The sequence below is a fragment of the Urocitellus parryii genome, chromosome 8 (assembly GCF_045843805.1).
Source record: "Urocitellus parryii isolate mUroPar1 chromosome 8, mUroPar1.hap1, whole genome shotgun sequence".
NCBI lineage: Eukaryota > Metazoa > Chordata > Mammalia > Rodentia > Sciuridae > Urocitellus > Urocitellus parryii.
In genome coordinates, this window is record NC_135538.1 from 119,341,448 (window position 1) to 119,363,850 (window position 22,403).

General features: G+C 38.5%; 1 pseudogene; it reads left to right on the forward strand.

Moving 5' to 3' along the window:
• Positions 1–18,538: 18,538 nt before the first annotated feature.
• On the forward strand, positions 18,539–19,401 carry LOC144256733 (trimeric intracellular cation channel type B pseudogene; annotated as a pseudogene).
• Positions 19,402–22,403: the final 3,002 nt, after the last annotated feature.

Consider the following 22,403-nt stretch of genomic DNA (forward strand, 5'->3'; position numbering starts at 1 on the left):
GCAAACTTATAGGAATAACATCATGGGCTCATGGCAGCTGGCTTCAATCACTTGTTCTAGCTGCGCGTGGTAGTGCACACCTGTAAGCCCAGCTACTCAGGAGGCTGAGGCAGGATGATAGCAAGTTCAAGGCCAGTCTCAGAAACTTAGCAAGGCCCTAAGCACCTTAGTGAGATCCTGTCTCAAAATAAAAAGGGCTGAGGATGTGGCTCAGTCGTAAAGCACCTCTGAGTTCAATCCCCAGAACCAGGAAGGTAACAACCAGGTATCCTAAAGGAGCACACCTAGGGCTCTTTTCTGCATTTCACAGGCACTAGAGGGCGCCCTGAGCTTATTGAAGTCACAAGCTCTGTGGGAAAGTACCCAGAGTGCCTTGCAGACCACACTTTTAAGGTTTGCTCAAAATTTCCTTCTGTAAACAAACTGCATTCATTTAATAAATTTTTAAAAATTATTCTATCTTATAGTGAGTAAAATATTTGTAAAGAAAGCAAATTCAATTAAAAAGAAAAGCTGAGGGCTGGGGATGTGGCTCAAGCAGTAGCGCGCTCGTCTGGCATGCGTGTGGCCCCGGTTCGATCCTCAGCACCACATACCAACAAAGATGTTGTGTCCGCCAAGAACTAGAAAATAAATATTAAAAAAAGATTCTCTCTCTCTCTCTCTCTCTCTCTCTCTCTCTCTCTCTCTCTCTCCCTCCCTCTCCCTCTCCTCTCTCAAAAAAAAAAAAAAAGAAAGAAAAGAAAAGCTGAGTAAAAATATTAGTAAACATCCTTGTTTAAGGAATGCTTATTCTTAAACAAATTTCTTTTATCATAATGAAGTTAAAAGAATTCTTTATATCCAAGTTTTGTTTTGTTTTTGGTGCTGGGAATTGATCCCAGTGCTCAACAACTGACTATACCCCAGTTTTAAATATTTTAATTTGGGTTTTTTTGGTTTTGTCTTCCTTGGAATTATCTTTTATTTTGTTTTCACTTTGTTCAAAATTCAACAGATTCAAAAAGAAATTCTCTCTCACCCTTGTCCCATCCCTGACAAGCAGCCACTGATACCAATTTATTTTTGTGACTTCCAAAGGCACTTTATGTATATGTAAACAAATATAAATAATAGTGTAACATGGAAACCATCCCAGGAAGGAATATTAAGAACTGCCTGTTTTTTGTTTGTTTGTTTGTTTATTTTCTTTTGTTTTTGTTTTTTATATACTAGGGTTTGAACCCAGGGACTTGTGCATGAGAGGCAAGCACTCTACCAACTGAGCTATATCTCCAGCCCCTACACAATGTTTTTTAACCCCTTTGAATTACTTCTTTTTCTTTCTCTATTTCTCCCACATCCTGCTTTTTCAATGCTGGGGATGAACCCAAAGCCTCACACTTGCTAGACAAACACTCTACCACAAAGATATACTCCCAACCCCAACTTCTTTTTTCTTTTATAAATAATGCTACAACATATAATTTTACATAGAGTCATTTTGAAGGTGTGCAAGTATATGTTTAACACATTCCTAGAAGTGGGATGGCTGTCTCAACTATAATATATGAAAGTACCAGCTGGGAGTGGTGGCAAGTGCCTATAATTCCAGTGGCTCAGGAGGCTGAGCAAGGAGGATCATGAGTTCAAAGTCAACCTCAGCAACTTAGCAAGGATCTAGTCAACTCAGTGAGACCCTGTTTCTAAATAAAATACATAAAAGGGCTGGGGATGTGGCTCAGTGGTCGAGCGCCCCTGGATTCAATCCCCAATACAAAAAAAGATAAAACAAAAGTGCCTGTATTGGTTTAAGTTTTTAAAGTATAAAATTATGTAGAGATACCCTTTGGGAGTCATCTGTATGTAGATATTTAAAATCCTGAAAGTGAAGCCAAGCATGAAAATGCACACCTGTAACCCCAACTACTCTACAGGGTATGGCAAGAGGATGTCAAGTTCTAGAACAGCCTAGGCAATTCAGAGAGACCCTGTCTCAAAATATGCTGAAGATGTGTTTATTTTAAGCATACCCCTGGGCTCAATCCCTACTACTGGGGGAAAAAAAAGAAACTTAGGGGGGCAGGAGGTGGTGTAGCTCAATGGTAGAGGACATTTTTAGCATATTTGAGGGCCTAGGTTTAATCCCCAGAATGAAAACAAAGCAAAGAAATAAATGACAACCACACACACACACAAAAAAAAAAAAAAAAAAAAAAAAACAATGAGAGTGAAAAAACAACTCATGCTGCAATGGGAGAAAGTATTTACAAATCATACTTCAGACAAAGGTTACTGTCCAATATATACAAGAATTCTAACTTTCCATTCACAAAACAAGTAACCGTATTTAAAAGTTACCAAGGAGGAGAGATTCAAGATGGTGCATTAGAAGATATCTGCATTTCCAGCTGCTCTATGGATCAGGATTCAAGAAGTAAGAGTACTGCTTCTCAGTGAGGTGGGTGAAAGAGGAAATTCACTCAAATTCAATATCAGTCAGGCTCTTAGAGACTCAGAAAATTTTGTGCAACACAATGTACAAATACATTGGAACCAAACTGCTTGTGTCAGTGGCCCTGGTTCACCACATCAGGGAGGAAAAACACAGAGAAAAACATTTGGCACAGAAATACTGGAGATCAGAAAAGCAGTATGTATTTAGTTGACCCAGAAGTTGCCCAGTGAACAGGTGTTTGAAAAGAGTTCTCTGTTTCTCAACTGGCAAGCAGACAGTTGAGGTGGGAAGCACTTTGAGGAGGCCATGCTACAGCTTGCTGCTGCCAGAGCCCAGGAGATCCTAACAATTATCTCTATACTGTCCATATGAGTACCCACAGTGTAGCCTGGGTTAAACCTAGAGTGAAATAGGCATAGAGAATACTGTACCCAGTGGGATTCAAGTCAGAAATACAGAGAGATGTGCAACTCACTGTCCCATTGAGTCTGGTGGATCATGTAACCAGCTGAAGAGGGTTGGGCATGAGCACACTCAGGGACTAACCCTGGAAAGGCCATGTTTGTGGGCAGCTGAGTGTGTGCAGGGTTGGCTCTCCTGCCCCACAAGTAGAGATCTTGGGAGGCTCCAGAGATCCAGACTCCCAGGAGAAATCCACATCTTCCTGGCCATAGAGTGTGTTGATCTAATCTCTCCAGAGCAGATACCATCCAACCAAGCTCCTGAACAGACCCAAGCCACAGACACCAGATCTCCCCAAATGTAACTCTGCAGCAGGCTCAACTCTGGGAGTGTATCAATCTGGTCTGTGAGAGAAAATTCCAAGCAACAGTCCTTCCCATTCCAAAACCCCCTACACTGATAAGAAGCTGAGAGCTATTTCAACCAGCTTCAGTTTTAGACCACTCCTGTTGGCAACTTTGAGAGCAATTGAAAAAGAGGAAGGGGTTAACAACACCCAGAGCTTGGTCTCTGTCTCTTCATATAGCATCAGAAGAAATGAAAAGAATGACACTTGGTCATTGGTCACAAAGGCAGTGACCTTCCATACTCATCAACTGTTTTGACCACCTCAGTGGAGAAAATTCTTTCAGTTTTCATTAAGATCTATCTTTTTGGGGGTGATCTTGCTGTTCTGATTATTTTGTGAATATATTTCCCCATACATACTTGTTTCCTTTATTCTTAGTTTTAGCATTTTTAACACTATTTATTTTCCCTTGACTTTTGAGGGTTAGGGGTTTTTTTATTTTAGTTTTGATTTATTTTCATTTGTTTATGTCTCTTGTTTCTCTTTTTTCTCCCCTCTTCTCTAACAGGCAAATTCTCTTGTTCTCTTTCTCTGTCCTTTTACTATTTTCTAATTTATTTTTTCTCATCCTTCTTTATAACCATCACTTGCTACATCTCTTCTATATTCCCTCTGTTCACATTTTGAGCATTCTAAACTTTTCTTTACTATCCTCTTATATTTTCTTCTCTCATACTGAACAGCATTTTCACCATCTCTTATAATACCTTATTTATACAACTCCTGCTCACACCATTCACCTTGTTGCCTTACTTAGTACTGTGGATGGCATGGTCGACACTTGTTGTTGATTTAATGCCAGACCTATTTATATTTCTGCTGTTGTCAATTGCAGTATTCCCATTTTTTTTTTTTGGTAATTAGAGTTGTATATGTCATAGGAGGCACCAGGTATTGATTTTAATGCTTGTTTAAGTTGATGAGATACTTGTTTTCCCTTTTTCTCTGAGGGACTTGGAATCTACAGGGACACTACAGTTCACAGGGTAGATGTTCTGCTGCTGAAATAAACACAGCAAAGAGACAGCACACCTTGGTACACACACAAATGAATCACACTAACTTTAGCAATATTTAGAGCAAAGAATAGAAGAGGAGAAAATCCAGTTAAACACCAGAGGCCATGTGGGAATAACTAGGGGGATGTTATGGGGCATCCAGTCCTACAGCAAAAAGAGAGAGAATGAACACAAAGGCTGTGGGTACCACATTGCTGAGGGTTCTCAAGCTAGAGCTATCTAGGACACTGTGGCAAGAGAGGCTGTGGCCTAAAAAGGCCCACGCATAAGAGTGAAAGAGAAATCCATCCCAACACATGCATAAAACCCAATTAAGGAATAAAATAAACAAGAAAACCAAGCTAACACAACACCTGCTAAAGTTCATAATTCACCAGAAAATAACACTAAAGATATTCAGGTGGATGAAATATCAGACAAAGAATTCAAATGAATGATTATAAAAATGATGAATGAATTCAAGACAACAAAGGAAAACCACTGAATGAATTAAGGAAGTCAGTGAAGGGTATGAAAGAGAAGTTCAACAGGAGATAGAGATATTAAAAAAAAAACAGAAATCTTGGAAATGAGACAAATTAAGTCAATAAAATCTTCTGTTGAAAATCTAAGACAGTAGACCTCTCTGAAGACAGAATCTCAGAGCTTGAAGACAAGGTGGCAGGCCTCAAACATTCAGACAATATTACAGAATAGAAAGGTGACCAGAATATACAAGAACTCTGGGACAGGGCTGGAGTTGTAGCTCAGTGGAACAGTGCTGGCCTAGCATGGATGAGGCACTGGGTTCGATTCTCAGCACCACATATAAATAAATAAAGGTCCAGGGGCCAGAGTTGTGGCTCAGGGGTAGAGAGTTTGCCTAGCAAGTTTGAGGCCCTGGGTTCGATAGTGGTTGATTTAGTTGTCGGTGGATATATATATATATATATATATATATATCATAGATAGAGAGAGAGAGTGAGCAAGAGAGAGAGAGACAGAGACAGAGACAGAGAGAGACACAGAACACACAATCTGGGACAACATTGAGAGACAAAATTTAAGAATCTTTGGAATTGAAGAGGGTTATGAGAGGCAGGCTAATGGTGTGGATAACCTCTTCAGGAAATAACAGAAAAAATTTTAAAACATGAGAATGAGAAGGACATCCAATACAGGAGGCGATGAAAACTCAAAAAGGACCATCAGAAAGGAAACTTTACAGAACACATTATAAATAAAATGCCTAACATACAGAGCAAGGATAAAATGGTAAAAGCCTCTGGGAAAAATGCCACATTCAATGTAACATTTAAGGGCAGGTCTATCAGAATTATACCTGATTTCTCAGCACAAACTCTAAAGCCCAGGAGGCTTTGAATGATGTGCTCCAAATCCTGAAAGAAAATACCTGTCAGCCAAAATGGTAAAGCTCTCCTTCAGAATTTAAGTGGAAATAAAATCTTTCCAAGATAAGCAGAGACAAAAAGAATTCATGAGTATTCAGCTGGTGGTATAGATGCTTATTGACCTTTCCCACAAACAGACCATATATGAGGCCACAAAGCAACCCATACCAAATAAAAAAAATTGATATAATTTCTTGCATCTTATTTTATCTTAATGGAATGAAATTAGCAATCAACACCAAAAAAAGACCTTCAGAACCTATAAAAACATGTGGAGATTGAACATTACACTTTTGAATGATGATGAGTAATAGAAGAAAGAAATTTAAAAATTCTTAGAGTCAAACAAGAATAGTGATACAATATACCAGAACTTTCGCAACACTGTGAACTCATTCTACGAGACAAGTTTATAACTATAAGTGCCTATATTAGAAAATCAGAAAGATACCAGATAAACAATCAAAGGATGCATCTCAAGACCCTTGAAAAACAAAAACAAATCAATTCCATAACCAGTAGAAGGGAATAAATAATTAAGAACAGAGGTGAAATTGATGAAATAGAGAATACAAAAACAATAAAAAGGATCAATGACATGAAAAGTTGTTCTTTGAAAAGAAAAACAAGATTGATAAGCCCTTAGCCAAAAAACCAAAAGAAAAGATAGAAGACCTAAATTAATCAAACTTGAAATGAAAAAGGAGAAATGACTACAAATATCACAGAAATCCAGAGGATTATTAGGGAGCAGTTTTGAAAACTTATATTCCAATACATTGGAAAACCTAGAAGAAATGGATACATTTCTAGACACATATAACCTGCCAAAATCAAATCAAGAAGACATAGAAAACTTACATGGATCAATAACTAGCAAGGAGATAGAAGCAGTAATTAAAAACAAACAAAACAAAACACCTTGGGGCTGGGGTTGTAACTCAGTGGTAGAACACTTGTCTCAAGTGTGAGGCACTGGGTTCCATCCTCAGCACCACATAAAAATAAATAAATAAATATATAAAAATAAATTAGTAAGTAAATTTATTTTTTTAGTAAATAAATTTATTGTGTCCATCTATAACTAAAAAAATATTTTTAAAAAACCCCACTTGTTATGGTTTAGATATGAGGTATCCCCAAAAGCTCATATGTGAGACAATGCAATGATTTTCAGAGGTGAAGTGATTAGAGGGGTTTGAGCTAAGTAGTAGATTAATCCAGAGGTAACTGTAGGCAGTGACTTCCTGATTTAGGGCACAGGGGATGAACCTTAGGTACCTACATTGTATAAATGAATCTCTCTCTCTCTCTCTCTCTCTCTCTCTCTCTCTCTCTCTCTCTCTCTCTCCCCTCCCTCACTCCCTCCCTCCCTCTCTGGCGCACTCTCACTACCTAGCTCTCTTGCTCTCACTCTCACTCTAGCTCTCTTGCTCTCATTCTCTGGCTCTCACTCTCACTCTCACCCTCATTCCACTTCCTGGTCGCTATGTCCTACCCTGTTTTCCTCTTCTGCAGGAAGCCACCTGTGAATTACTTGAGGGTCTTCACTAGGAATGGAAGCCAAGGAAATTTAGGTTTAACTTTGGGAACTATCTGTGGCTCCTCCCACTCAACAGATTGCCCAAGGCACAGAATCTTATCTCTGCTCTACTAGAGAGATCCCTCACAGTAGCTCTGGAGATGGGCATTACCTGTTGGGAACTGAATAGACCTTGTACCTTTTTCAGCAAGAAACATTCCATGGAAAACCTTTGATATTCCCTGATATATAAATAAAGAAAGCATGGGCTCCATTTTACCTTTTTTTTTTTTTTAGTATGGAATCAGCTAGCCCATCCTGACCCCCTCCTCCCGCTTAAAAAACAATTATATATCTATCTATCTATCTATCTATAGATAGATAGATAGTGTTCTGTGGTGTTTTCCCTTGCTCTATTTTTCTTAGCCTTTATTCTACATCTAGGCCATTCCACCTAGAGGAACCTCATTTCCACCCCACCCCCAACCCCACGCAGGTCTTGGACAGGCTCCTCCATGCCCTTCCACCATGATGTTCTGCCACATCTAGGTCCCATAACAATGGAGTGGGCCATCTATGGACTGAGATCTCTAAAATCATGAGTAACAAATAAACTTTTCCTCCTCAAAATTGTTCTTGTTAGAACTTTTTGCCACAGTAACAAAAAGGCCAACTAAAACATTATCCAACAGAAAAAAAAAAAAAAAACAGGAACACAACGATTCTAAGCTGAATTCTACCAGAATTTTAAAGGTTTACTCATGCCAACTCTCCTCAAATAATTCCAAAAATGGAATGGGAATAAACATTTCAAATTCATACTATGAAGCCAGTGTCATCATCAGACCAAAGCCAGTATCACTACAGATCAATATCTCTGATGAGCTTAGATGAAAAATTCTTAATAAAATATTAGCAAAAGGGAGGGGGCAGGGGATTAGCATGGATGGTGGAATGTGATGGACATCATTATACAAAGTACATGTATGAAGACTTGAATTGGGAATCAACATACTTTATATACAGAGATGCAAAAATTGTGGTATATATGTGTATTAAGACTTGTAATGCGATGGCCGCCGGCGAAGAGGCAGCACATTCAATGCGTCCGTGGTAAGGGGATCAGAGAGACTCATTAATACACCCACAGGCGTCAGACTGAGAAACTTCAAGCAAAATTCCACTGAAAGGAGACCTACCAGGAACTAGTAAGTTTAATTGGAGGTGTCTGCTTGTCACAGACTACTGAATCTCGGCAACGCAGAGCAGGGGCACAGCCCCGCCAGCCTTCGCCAAATGACTGCTGCTCACTCGTAGCAGCAATCTTAGGAGCGGGCATGGCCTGCCTGGGCCCACACCGGCCCGGCTCCGTGATCCACCACCAGCCACTGCTGGGTGGCTGCAGCCCACACGTTGCAGCGAACGTAGGAGCGGACATTGACCACCTGGGCCCCCGCCGCCCGGTTCTGTGAACCGCAGCCAGCCGCTGCTCACTCGTAGCAGCAATCTAAGGAGCGGGCGGGCCTGCCTGGGCCCACACCGGCCCGGCTCCGTGATCCACCACCGGCCGCTGCCGGGTGGTTGCAGTCCACACGTTACAGCGAACGTAGGAGCAGACATTGACCGCCTGGGCCCCCGCCACCCGGCTCTGTGAACTGCCGCCGCCCACAGGCTACAGCAAACTTAGGAACGGGCGCTGCCTGCCAGGGCCCATGCCCGCCGCGGCTTTGTGAACCACCGCCGGCTGGCGCCAAGCAGCCGCTGCCTGCAACCTTGCAGTGAGTGGGGGAGCGGGCGCTGCCTGCTCGGCCCCGGCTGGCCCGACTCTGTGAACCTCCTCTGGTGGTTTGGAGCTACAGACGACCACCCCCCACCTGCCAGCCCAGTGCTGCAAACGACCCCTGACCAGCTCTGGGAAAGGCCCCGCCCACAGCAGGAGTGGAGACTCGCCCAGTCCGGGAGGAAGAACTGCTGCACAGTGATTGACTCCCGCCTACCGAGAGGAGAGACTTGGCCCGGTAGGCATAGCTCCATCTACTGGAAGAGCAGTTAATCGAACTCTAGGACTACATTTAGAATTTTTTTTTTTTTTGCTGTCCTTTTAAATGTTTTTTTAATCCATCTTATTTTATTTTATTCTATTTTTTTAATTTCATTTTTCATTTCTACTATTATTATTTTTTTAAAATTCTTTTAAATTTTCTATTTTGTTCTTTCCTTCTTTTCTCCTGCCTTTACATTTCTTTTCAATTTTCTTATTCCCCCTTCCTTGGATTCTACCTGCTTACTCTCATTCTCTTTAGTGACTTCTTCCCATCCCTTCTAATACCTTTCCTCCCAAGCATCAAATAAATTTATAGGAGTAAACAGTAACTCAGCAGTCTAACAGAACAAGAAACAATATGAACAGCATGAAAAAGCAAGGAAGAAAAGGAGTGCAAACAATGCAGGGCAGCCTAAATATTCAGGAGGATATAGAGTCACCAGAAAAATGGTCATATAAAGAACTCATGGATCACCTGAGACAGATGGAACGGAACCTTAAAGAGGATACGAGACAGCAAATTCAAGCAGCGAAAGAACACATTGAGAAGGAATTACATAAACAGATAAAAGAAGAAGTTAAGCATCTTTATCAGGAGATAGAGACTATAAAAAAGAATCAAATAATGATCTTAGAAATGAGGGAAATTATAAACCAAATTAAAAACTCAAATGAGAGTATCATTAATAGAGTGGAGCAAGTAGAAGCCAGAACGTCAGATAACGAAGACAAAATATATCATCTGGAAAAGAGTCTAGCCAACTCAGATAGGCTGGTTAAAAATCACGAGAGAAACCTACAAGAGATATGTGATAATATAAAAAAACCAAATTTAAGAGTCATTGGGATAGAGGAAGGGATAGAGATTCAAACCAGGGGAATGAGTAATCTACTAGATGAAATAATTGCAGAAAACTTTCCAGAAATAAAAAAGGAAACAGATATACAAATTGTAGATGCATACAGGACACCGAGCATACAAAATCACAGTAGACCAACGCCAAGACACATTGTTATGAAGATATCTAATATACAGAACAAAGAGAAAATATTAAAAGCTGCAAGAGAAAAGAGAAAGATTACATTCAGGGGTAAACCAATAAGGTTAACAATGGACTTTTCAACTCAGACGCTGAAAGCGAGAAGATCCTGGAACAACGTATTTCAAACACTGAAAGACAACGGATGCCAACCAAGAATTCTGTACCCAGCAAAATTAAGCTTCAGATACGACAACGAAATAAAAATCTTTCACGATAAACAAAAACTAAAAGAATTTGCAGCCAGAAAACCAGCGTTGCAAAGCATCTTGAGCAAAACACTTCACGAGGAAGAAATGGAAAACAATAACCAAAGCCAACAGTGGGAAGTACTTCAGTAAAGACAGATGGAGCGGGGAAAGCTAATCATGGAGAAACAAACGAAATATTAAAAAAAAAAAGAGAGATAAATAATCAAACATGGCTGGAAGTACAAACCATTTATCAATAGTAACTCTAAACATTAATGGTTTAAACATTCCAATAAAGCGACATAGGCTGGTAACATGGATTAAAAAAACAAATCCAACAATATGCTGCCTCCAGGAGACACACCTGACTGGAAAAGACATACACAGGCTGAAGGTGAAAGGTTGGGAAAAAATATACCACGCACACGGTCCGCGCAAGCAAGCAGGTGTGGCCATCCTCATATCGAATAAAATCAACTTCAAGACTAAGTTAATCCAAAGGGATAAGGAAGGACATTATATACTGTTAAAAGGAACCATTAAACAACAAGATATAACAATTATCAATATTTATGCACCAAATAACGGTGCTGCGAAATACATAAAACAAATTCTCCTCAAGTTCAAGAATCAAATAGATCACAACACAATAATTATGGGTGACTTCAACACACCTCTCTCACCATTGGACAGAACCTCCAAGCAAAAGTTGAATAAAGAAACTATAGAACTCAATACCACAATCAATAACCTAGACTTAACTGACATATATAGAATATACCAACCATCATCGAATGGATATACTTTTTTCTCAGCAGCACATGGATCCTTCTCAAAAATAGACCATAGATTATGCCATAGGGCAACCCTCAATAAATATAAAGGGGTGGAGATTATACCATGCATTTTATCTGATCATAATGGATTGAAACTAGAAATTAATGATAAAAGAAGGAAGGGAAAATCCATTATCACATGGAAAATGAACAATATGTTACTGAATGATCAAGGGGTTACAGAAGACATAAAGGAGGAAATCAAAAAATTCTTAGAGATAAATGAAAATTCAGACACAACATATCGGAATCTATGGGACACAATGAAAGCAGTTTTAAGAGGGAAATTCATCGCCTGGAGGTCATTCCTCAAAAAAAGGAAAAACCAACAAATAAATGAGCTCACACTTCATCTCAAAGCCCTAGAAAAGGAAGAGCAAAACAATAGTAAATGCAGCAGAAAGCAAGAAATAATTAAAATCAGAGCGGAAATCAATGAAATTGAAACAAAAGAAACTATTGAAAAAATTAACAAAACTAAAAGTTGGTTCTTTGAAAAAATAAACAAGATTGACAGACCCTTAGCCATGCTAACGAAGAGAAGAAGAGAGAGAACTCAAATTACTAACATAAGGGATGAAAAAGGCAATATCACAACAGATGCCACAGAAATACAGAAGATAATTAGAAATTATTTTGAAAACCTATATTCCAATAAAATAGAAGATAGTGAAGACATCGATAAATTTCTTAAGACATATGACTTGCCCAGACTGAGTCAGGAGGACACACATGATTTGAACAAACCAATATCAATGGATGAAATTGAAGAAGTAATCAAAAGACTACCAACCAAGAAAAGCCCAGGACCGGATGGGTATACAGCGGAGTTTTACAAAACCTTTAAAGAAGAATTAATACCAATACTTTTCAAGTTATTTCAGGAAATAGAAAAAGAGGGAGTTCTTCCAAATTCATTCTATGAGGCCAACATCACATTGATTCCGAAACCAGACAAAGACACTTCAAAGAAAGAAAACTACAGACCAATATCTCTGATGAACCTAGATGCAAAAATCCTCAATAAAATTCTGGCGAATCGGATACAAAGACACATCAAAAAAATTGTGCACTATGATCAAGTAGGATTCATCCCTGGGATGCAGGGATGGTTCAATATACGGAAATCAATAAATGTTATTCACCATATCAATAGACTTAAAGATAAGAACCATATGATCATCTCGATAGACGCAGAAAAAGCATTCGACAAAGTACAGCATCCCTTTATGTTCAAAACATTAGAAAAACTAGGGATAACAGGAACTTACCTTGATATTGTGAAAGCAATCTATGATAAGCCACAGGCTAACATCATTCTGAACGGAGAAAAATTGGAGGCATTCCCTCTAAAATCTGGAACAAGACAGGGATGCCCTTTATCACCACTTCTATTCAATATAGTTCTCGAAACACTGGCCAGAGCAATTAGACAAACGAAAGAAATTAAAGGCATAAAAATTGGAAAAGATGAACTTAAATTATCACTATTTGCAGATGACATGATTCTATACATAGAAGACCCAAAAGGGGGTCTACAAAAAAAACTACTAGAACTAATAAATGAATTCGGCAAAGTGGCGGGATATAAAATCAACACGCACAAATCAAAGGCATTTCTGTATATCAGTGACAAAACTTCTGAAACGGAAGTGAGGAAAAACACTCCATTCACAATATCCTCAAAAAAAATAAAATACTTGGGAATCAACCTAACAAAAGAGGTGAAAGATTTATACAATGAAAACTACAGAACCCTAAAAAGAGAAGTAGAAGAAGATCTTAGAAGATGGAAAGATATACCCTGTTCATGGATAGGCAGAACTAACATCATCAAAATGGCGATATTACCAAAAGTCCTCTATAGGTTTAATGCAATGCCAATCAAAATCCCAATGGCACTGCTTGTAGAAATAGATAAAGCAATCATGAAATTCATATGGAGAAATAAAAGACCCAGAATAGCAAAAGCAATTCTGAGCAGGAAGTGTGAATCAGGCGGTATAGCAATACCAGATTTCAAACTATACTACAGAGCAATAGTAACAAAAACAGCATGGTACTGGTACCAAAACAGGCGGGTGGACCAATGGTACAGAATAGAGGATACAGAGACTAATCCACAAAGTTACAACTATCTTATATTTGATAAAGGGGCTAAAAGCATGCAATGGAGGAAGGATAGCATCTTCAACAAATGGTGCTGGGAAAACTGGAAATCCATATGCAACAAAATGAAACTGAATCCCCTCCTCTCACCATGCACAAAAGTGAGCTCAAAATGGATCAAGGACCTAGATATCAAATCAGAGACTCTGCTTATGATAGAGGAAAAAGTTGGCTACAATCTACATATTGTGGGATCAGGCTCCAAATTCCTTAACAGGACGCCTATAGCACAAGAGTTAACAGCAAGAATCAACAAATGGGACTTACTTAAACTAAAAAGTTTTTTCACAGCAAGAGAAACAATAAGAGAAGTAAATCGGGAGCCTACATCATGGGAACAAATTTTTACTCCTCACACTTCAGACAGAGCCTTAATATCCAGAGTATACAAAGAACTCAAAAAATTAGACAATAAGACAACAAATACCCCAATCAACAAATGGGCCAAGGACCTGAACAGACACTTCTCAGAGGAGGACATACAATCAATCAACAAATACATGAAAAAATGCTCCCCATCTCTAGCAGTCAGAGAAATGCAAATCAAAATTACCCTAAGATACCATCTCACTCCAGTAAGATTGGCAGCCATCAGGAAGTCAAACAATAACAAGTGCTGGAGAGGATGTGGGGAAAAGGGTACTCTTGTACATTGCTGGTGGGACTGCAAATTGGTTCAGCCAATTTGGAAAGCAGTATGGAGATTCCTGGGAAAGCTGGGAATGGAACCACCATTTGACCCAGTTATTGCCCTTCTTGGTCTATTCCCTGAAGACCTTAAGAGAGCGTACTACAGGGATACTGCCACATCGATGTTCACAGCAGCACAATTCACAATAGCTAGACTGTGGAACCAACCCAGATGCCCTTCAATGGATGAGTGGATTAAAAAAATGTGGCAGTTATACACCATGGAGTATTACGCAGCTCTAAAAAATGACAAATTCATGGAATTTGCAGGGAAATGGATGGCACTAGAGCAGATTATGCTTAGTGAAGCCAGCCAATCCTAAAAAACAAATACCAAATGTCTTCTTTGATATAATGAGAGCAACTAAGAATAGAGCAGGGAGAAAGAGCAGGAAGAAAAGATTGATATTAAACAGAGACACGAGATGGGAGGGAAAGAGAGAGAAAAGGGGAATTGCATGGAAATGGAAAGAGACCCTCATTGTTATAAAAAACTACATAAAAGAGGTTGTGAGGGGAATTGGAAGAAAAAACAAGGAGAGAAATGAATTACAGTAGTTGGGATAGAGAGAGAAGATGGGAGGGGAGGGGAGGGGGGATAGTAGAGGATAGGAAAGGTAGCAGAATACAACAGTTACTAATAGGGCATTATGTAAAAAGGTGAATGTGTAACTGATGTGATTCTGCAATCTGTATTTGGGGTAAAAATGGGAGTTCATAACTCACTTGAAACTAATGTCTGAAATATGATATGTCAAGAGCCGTGTAAGGTTTTGAACAACCAATAAAAAAAAAATAAAAAAATAAAAAAAATAAAAAAAGACTTGTAATGCGAAACAACAACAACAAAAAAAAAACAATAGCCTTACATTAGATTAGGTAGAGAGAAGTGAAAGGAGGGGAAGGCAGGGTATGTGGGGATAAGAAAGATAGTAGAATGTAACAGACATTATTACTGTATGTATGTATGTATGTATGTATGTGATTCTACAATATGTATATTCAGAAAAATAAGAAACTATATCCTATCTATGCATGATACATCAAAGTACATAAGTGCATTCTACTGACATGTATAATTAATTTTTTAAAAAGACAAAAAAATCAATAACAAAAAGTAAAATATTAGCAAATTGTATTCAACAACATATTAAGATGATTGTACATTATAACTAAGAAGGATTTATCCAAGTGATGCAAAGATGGTTTAACATTCACAAATCAAGACATGCAATACACCACACAAATAGAATTAAGGAGAAAAATCATATACTCATCTCAAAAGATGCAGAGAAAGCCTTCAATGAAATGTGGCACCCATTTATGATAGAGGCGCCAAGGACACTAGGCATAGAAAGAACTTACCTCATCATAAAGGATGTGATCAACAAACACAAAGCCAACATCAGTGAATGGCAAAAAACTGAAAGCATTTCCTTGAAGATCTGGAAAAAGAAAAGGATGTCTACCCTCCTCACTCCTATTCAATATATTACTAGAAATTCTACACAGTTCAAACAGGCAAGACAGAAAATCAAAGGGATAAAAATAGGAAAAGAAGAAGTCAAATTTTCAATGATTGCAAATGAAACAATTCTATACTTAGAAGATCCAAAAATCTCCCCAGATTACTAGAACCAATAAACAACTTCAGCAAAGTAGCAGGTGACAAAATCAACATATAAAAATCAGTACTTTCCTATAAACCAATAATGAATCTCCTGAGAAAGAAATTAGAAAAACAATCCCATTCATAATAGCCTCAATAAAGAAAGTACCTAGGAATAAATCAAACCAAGGAGGTAAAAGACCTCTACTATGTTAACTATAGAACAGTGAAGAAAGAAATTGAAGAAGACACAATAATATGGAGAGATGTCCCATGTTCAAAGATAGGCAGAATGAGTATTGCTAAATGAACATAAAACCAATATACAGATTTGATGCAATCCCCATCAAAATACCAATGGCTGGGGATGTGGCTCAAGCGGTAGCACGCTTGCCTGGCATGCGTGCGGCCCGGGTTCGATCCTCAGCACCACATACCAACAAAGATGTTGTGTCCGCCAAGAACTAAAAAATAAATATTAAAAAAAAAATTCTCTCTAAAAAAAAAAAAATACCAATGACATGTTTTCATAGAATGAGAGAAGACAGTTTTACTGTGCAGTTGGAAGAATGAAAGACCCAGAAGAGCCAAAAAATTCTAAGCCCAAAAAGCAATGCTGGAGACATCATAACATCTGACTTCATGGTACTTTGGTACTTGGTACACACACACACACACACACACACACACACACACACATACACACACATACACACACACACACACAGATACAGTCATCTGATCCTTGATAAAGGTGCTAAAACATGCATTGGAGAAAAGAATGTCTTTTAAGCAATGGTGTTGGAAAATAGACTATGCATATGTGGAAGAATAAGGCGTGACTTTTATTTCTAACCCTGCACAAGTCAACTCAAAGTGGATCAAAGTCCTAGGAATTAGGTCAGAAACTACACAAGTCCTAGAAGAAAAAGGAGGTTCAACACCTAATATACAGGTACAGACAATGACTTTCTCAATAGGAACCTGAAAGCTCTGAAAATGACGCCTACTCTTCTGACAGAGGATTGATATCCAGAATATATAAAGAACTCAAAAAACTCAACACCATAAAAAATAATCCAAATAATAAATGGGCAAATCACCTAAACAAGACACTTCTCAAAAGAAACACAAATGGCCAACAAATACATGAAAATATCATTAGCAATTAGGGAAAAGTAAATCAAAACTACACTGAGATTTCATCCCACTCCCGTTTGAATGGCAGCCATCATGAATACAAACAATAATAAATGCTGGAGAAGATGTGGAGAAAGTACAACACTGTTGGTAGGATTGTAAATTAGTACAGCTACTATGGAAATTAGTAGAGAGGTTCCTCAAGAGACTAGGAATGAACCACCACCCAGTTGTACCACTCCTCAGTATTAAGTCTAAAAAATTAAAATCATCATACAACAGTGATACACGCACATTCATGTTTATAGCAGCATGATTCAAAATAGCCAAAGTATGGTACCAGCCTAGATTTCCATCAATGGTTGGGAAAAGAGAATATGGAATGTATAAAGGATAGAGTTTGACTTAGCCATAAGGGAGAATGAACATTTCCATTTTCATGCAAATGGATGGAACTTGACAACATTATATTAAGTGAAATAAGCCAGAGTCAGAAAGTAAAGGGTCACATGTTTTCTCTCTTTGTGGAAGCTAGAGAGGAAAAAACAAAGAAAGGAGGGGAGGGTCTCATGAAAATCAAAGGAAGATCAGTAGAGGAAAGGAACCAGGGGAGGGAGGAGGAGGTGGAAAGGGGAAATCCTGGGGAATGACATTAGACAATTACATTGTTATATTGTGTACACATTTGAATAAATAACAACAAATTCCACCATTATGTACAACTATCGTGCACCAATAAAAAATATAGAAAATAAAAAATGAACAAGGAGCCAGGCCCTATGGTGCAGGCCTGCTACCTGGAGGCTGAGGCAGGAGCATTCCTTTGAGCCAAGACATGGAAGAATCCTGTTTCAAGCTGGTCTACTGCTGTGCTCCACTGCTATGGTTGAGGAATTTTATCCTGTGTACTGCTTGCAGAGCTTCCACTGAGGTTTCTTGCAAACCAGCCAGGAAAACATAGCAGACTCACCTACAAAACAAAACAAAACAAAAACAAAAGAATGACATTCTGTGGCAAATACAAAGAATACTAGTCAATTTTAAGAACCACAACAAAAAGGTAATTAGGGCTGAGGATGAAGCTCCTCAGGGATAGAGGGATTGCCCAGCAGACACAAGACCCTGAGATCAATCCCTAGTATATTTACATTAAAAAGCTCCTATAAAAGAGGAAATTGTGTCATTTTTGACAATATAGATAAACCTAGAGGAGACAATGCTCTCACAAATGATCTCACTTATATGTGGAGATGGAGGCAGGCAGGAGGGGTGCTGGTTAGCACAGGTTGAGAGTAGAGAGAAGAGGGGAGACACTGGTCAAGGGGTACAAAGTTTCAATTAGATAGGAGGAATTACATCTGTGCCATTCTACAGCACATCAAGATGACCACAGTGAATAATAATGTAGTGTATGTTGCAAAAAAAGATAAAAGAGGATTTTAAATGATCAGGTCACAGGAAATGATAAATGTTTGACCTGAGAGATATGCTAATTACTCTGATTTCACCATTATAAAATGCATATTTGTATCAAAACATCACACAGTGTCCTATAAATCTATACAACTATGTGTTAAGGAAAAGAAAATAAAACTAGAGGCCAGCTGGCAAGGCCCAGTCTCAGGGGTAGGTTGCAGCCATGGACTCTCCATGGGAGGAGCTGGCACTGGCCTTCTCCTGCACGTCCATGTTCCCCTTTTTTGACATCACCCACTATCTGGTGTCTGTGATGGCACTGAAGCATCAGCTGGTAGGAGTGGAAGGGGCATGGAAGAATCCTGTTTCAAGCTGGTCTACTGCTTTGCTCCCTGATTTGGTGGAGGAATTTTAACATGTGTACTGCTTGAAGAGCCTCCACTGAGGTTTCTTGCAAACCACATTAATACTTTACTGGCATCTTCAATCTGGTATATTACATATATTTTTGCCCATGGGACCTAATTTCCCAGGACTATTCATTCTTATCTGCTCAACTTCTGGCTGTGGGAATGAAGGAGTGATCAGAACTTGGAAAATAGAAGGTGGAATCACATGCTAACAGCTATTACAAAAATGGCTGGCCAGTCATGATAGCTATTGGATGGGCCCAAGGTACAGCTGGTATCACTATCATGAATTTTGAACAGTTGGTAAAGGAGATTGGAAACCAGAGATGATGAATGGCTGAAGATGTCCTATCCTTCCAAGGTAACCTTGCTGGGGTCCCTTCACATTTCAGCACACCAAGCATCTGACCACCTCAAAGCATAATCTTATGTTCCTTTATACCATCTTTCTTGTGGCCAAAAAGATAACCATCATAGTTACACAGTTTTCTTCTATGACTCTTAGTCCTTTTGAATATATATTGAGTTGGCTGCTCTTTGGCAGCAACAGTTTTCATTGTATGAAAAGAAATGTGGAACAAAATCATCTTCTAATGGCACTAGTTCATTGGTCTCAAAACCTATGACTGATGGTTCAAATAATGTTAAAAGGAAACATACTAAGAGCACTGAGTAAATTTACTTGAGCTCTAGAAGGCAAAAAAAAAAAATATTTTCTACCTTTCAGATTGTGATAAATATTTCTATGCAGATGATGTGAAATTACGATTATATATAAGGAATGGAGGTGACAAAAAGAAATAAATTCTAAATTAGGGTGACTACCACTTTCTTGATTTTAATTCTTGAGTGTCATGAGTATATCATGTGAATTTTTTTTCTGATATAAAATTTCTCTTGTGGGTATTTTACATTGATAAAAGAAATTATCAAAATTTTAAAGATTGGGTATTTTCATACATTTAAAAATTTGAATCTATTTGAGTGTTATTTCAGCAGAATTAAACTTTTATTTTACATTGCCATCATAATTCTTAGGTATGAAAAATTAATTGATTAAAAAATTAAAATTCCTAATTAATTTTGAGTACTGAAGACTATAAACTTTTCCTAAAATACTTTATAAGTGAAAATAAATTGCTAGTTTATTACAATGTAATTTGTAAATAAATTGCTAGTTTATTACAATGTAAACATTGTAATTTTGCCCACATTAAATGGAAAGTACCTGAAATTTAACTTAATTTTATCTCTAATAGTATTTTTCAGTAAAAACACAATACTGTTAGTATGAGTTAGCATGAGTTTGAAGTCTGTTTCATGCCCTTGTTTCATTTTTTTATTAGTTACACATGACAGTACAATAATTTTGACATATCATACATTTGAATCAAATGGGGTATAATTTCTCATTTTTCTGAGTGTACAGGTTGCAGAATCACATTGGTTATACAATCACATATAATACAGCAATATTAGTGTCTATTTTATTCTGCTGCCCTTCCTATCCCCCTTCCCGTCCCCTCCCCTCCCATCACTTCTCTCTACCCAATCTAATGTGACACACTTCTTTTTCCCCCCCACACATCATCATACATGTATTTTGTATAACAATGAGGGTCTCCTTCCATCCTCCATGCAATTCCCCTTCTCCCTCTCTTTCCCTCCCACCTCTCTTCCCTATTTAGTGGTAATCTTCTTCTCATGCTCTTCCTCCCTATCCCATTTTGAGTCACCCCAGCCCTTATTTTAGAGAAGACATTTGCCATTTGTTTTTTTGGTATTGGCTAACTTCACTTAGCATAATCTGCTCTAATGCCATCCATTTCCCTTCAAATGCCATGATCTTGTTATTTTTTAGTGCTGAGTAATATTCCATTGTGTATAAATGCCACATTTTTTTTTATCCATTCATCTATTGAAGGGCATCTAAGTTTGTTCCATAGTCTGCCATAAACATTGATGTAGCTGTGTCCCTGTAGTATGCTCTTTTTAGGTCTTTTGGGTATAGTCCGAGAAGGGGAATAGCTAGGTCAAATGGTGGTTCCATTCCCAGCTTTCCAAGGAATCTCCATACTACTTTCCAAATTGGCTGCACCAATTTGCAGTTCCACCAGCAATGTATGAGTGTACCTTTTTCCCCCACATCCTCACCAACACTTGTTGTTGTTTGACTTCATAATGGCTGCCATTCTTACTGGAGTGAGATGAAATCTAACCCTAACCCTCAAAAGAAAATCGGGGGTGTGATTGTTTTATAAATTACTAATTCCATGTTCGATAATTTTCAGTGTTCCAAAATTACAAAACATGCTTGTTTTTTTGTTCCCCTTTTCTCTCTCTTTAAGACACACTTATTTCAACTGGAGAGAAAAACTTTCACATTTCACATGTTTTCTCTGACTTTGGTTGTTCTGAATACATTGCTAGCAGTTGTCTTAATGATTAAAAAAAATATTATCCATTTAATTTTTTTCTTCCATGTCTCCTTTCTAGTGGCTACTTTCTTAGTTTTTTGTTTGAATATCCCATGTTAGATTACAAATGGTTATGTTTAGTTTTAATTCACATGCACATGTATTATTAATTTTAAGTGAAAACTGATTAGCTTCAAGTGAAAATGCTCAGCTCTGATGAGAACTATCCATGTACAATTGATAGTAATCAGCTAAGAAACAGATCAACAGAAATCTCATTGATTGAAGAATGGTGGCATTAAATCTGGTTTCTTACTAGCAAAATAAAAAACAAACAAGAAAAAGTATTAAATTGTGCTAGAGTTTCTTTAACTTATAACCAAAAGTACACTTCCAACATTCAAACTCTGTGACATGACTTCTTATGCCAAGACTATGAACCTACCTTCTCCCTGTATCAGGTAGAAATTTTAGATGGCTTAGAAGTACTCACATCATATTCAAGTTGAAAGTTCAGGTTCAGGTGGAGTTTAGCAGTCATTGGGTGTTGCTCAATAAGCACTCATGCAATGGGGACAGACCAAACTGGAGCAGAGAGGGAGGGGCTATGCTTAATGGAAGAGCCAAGCCTTGATACTTTCCCAGCACACTGCCCTCATTCAAGTACAGCCTTGCTGGCAATGTCACCAGTAACCAGATTAGATGAGCTCTTTGCAGATTTCAGCCACTTCTGCTCTCAGAAGCAACTTCTACACTAAAATCTCTCAGGATCCAAACACCCTCACACATTTCAGCCAGTCTAATCTGCTCCTTTTCCTGCCATTGACTCCAAGATCCAGCAGGTCTCCTTTCTTTTGGCCATAACTGCCCTAGCTCTCCCAGGGCAACTCAGGAGCCCCATCAGGCTGTCCCCCATGGGCCAATCCAACACCAACCAGACTCCCTTAGGGCATCTGCATCTCTGGGCCCATTTGACCCTCATATCAGACAGGTCTATAAGTGCACTCTACACCTTTACAACCACTACAGACCTCCCCTCACCACACACACAGACACACTTGCCCTACTTCTATTAACTGCAACACCACCCTTGGTCGCGTCTCACTGATGCTTTCCCCTGACCCTCTGGCTTCTCCAGGCAGTTCCTAAAACCCTTTTTACAGCTTAACAGTCACTACCTTGGTACCAACTTTCAACTACCTTTATCCTAGAATCCTGCAAAGACTTCTTCCTAAATACTGTCTCTATCTCCTGTTGTCAC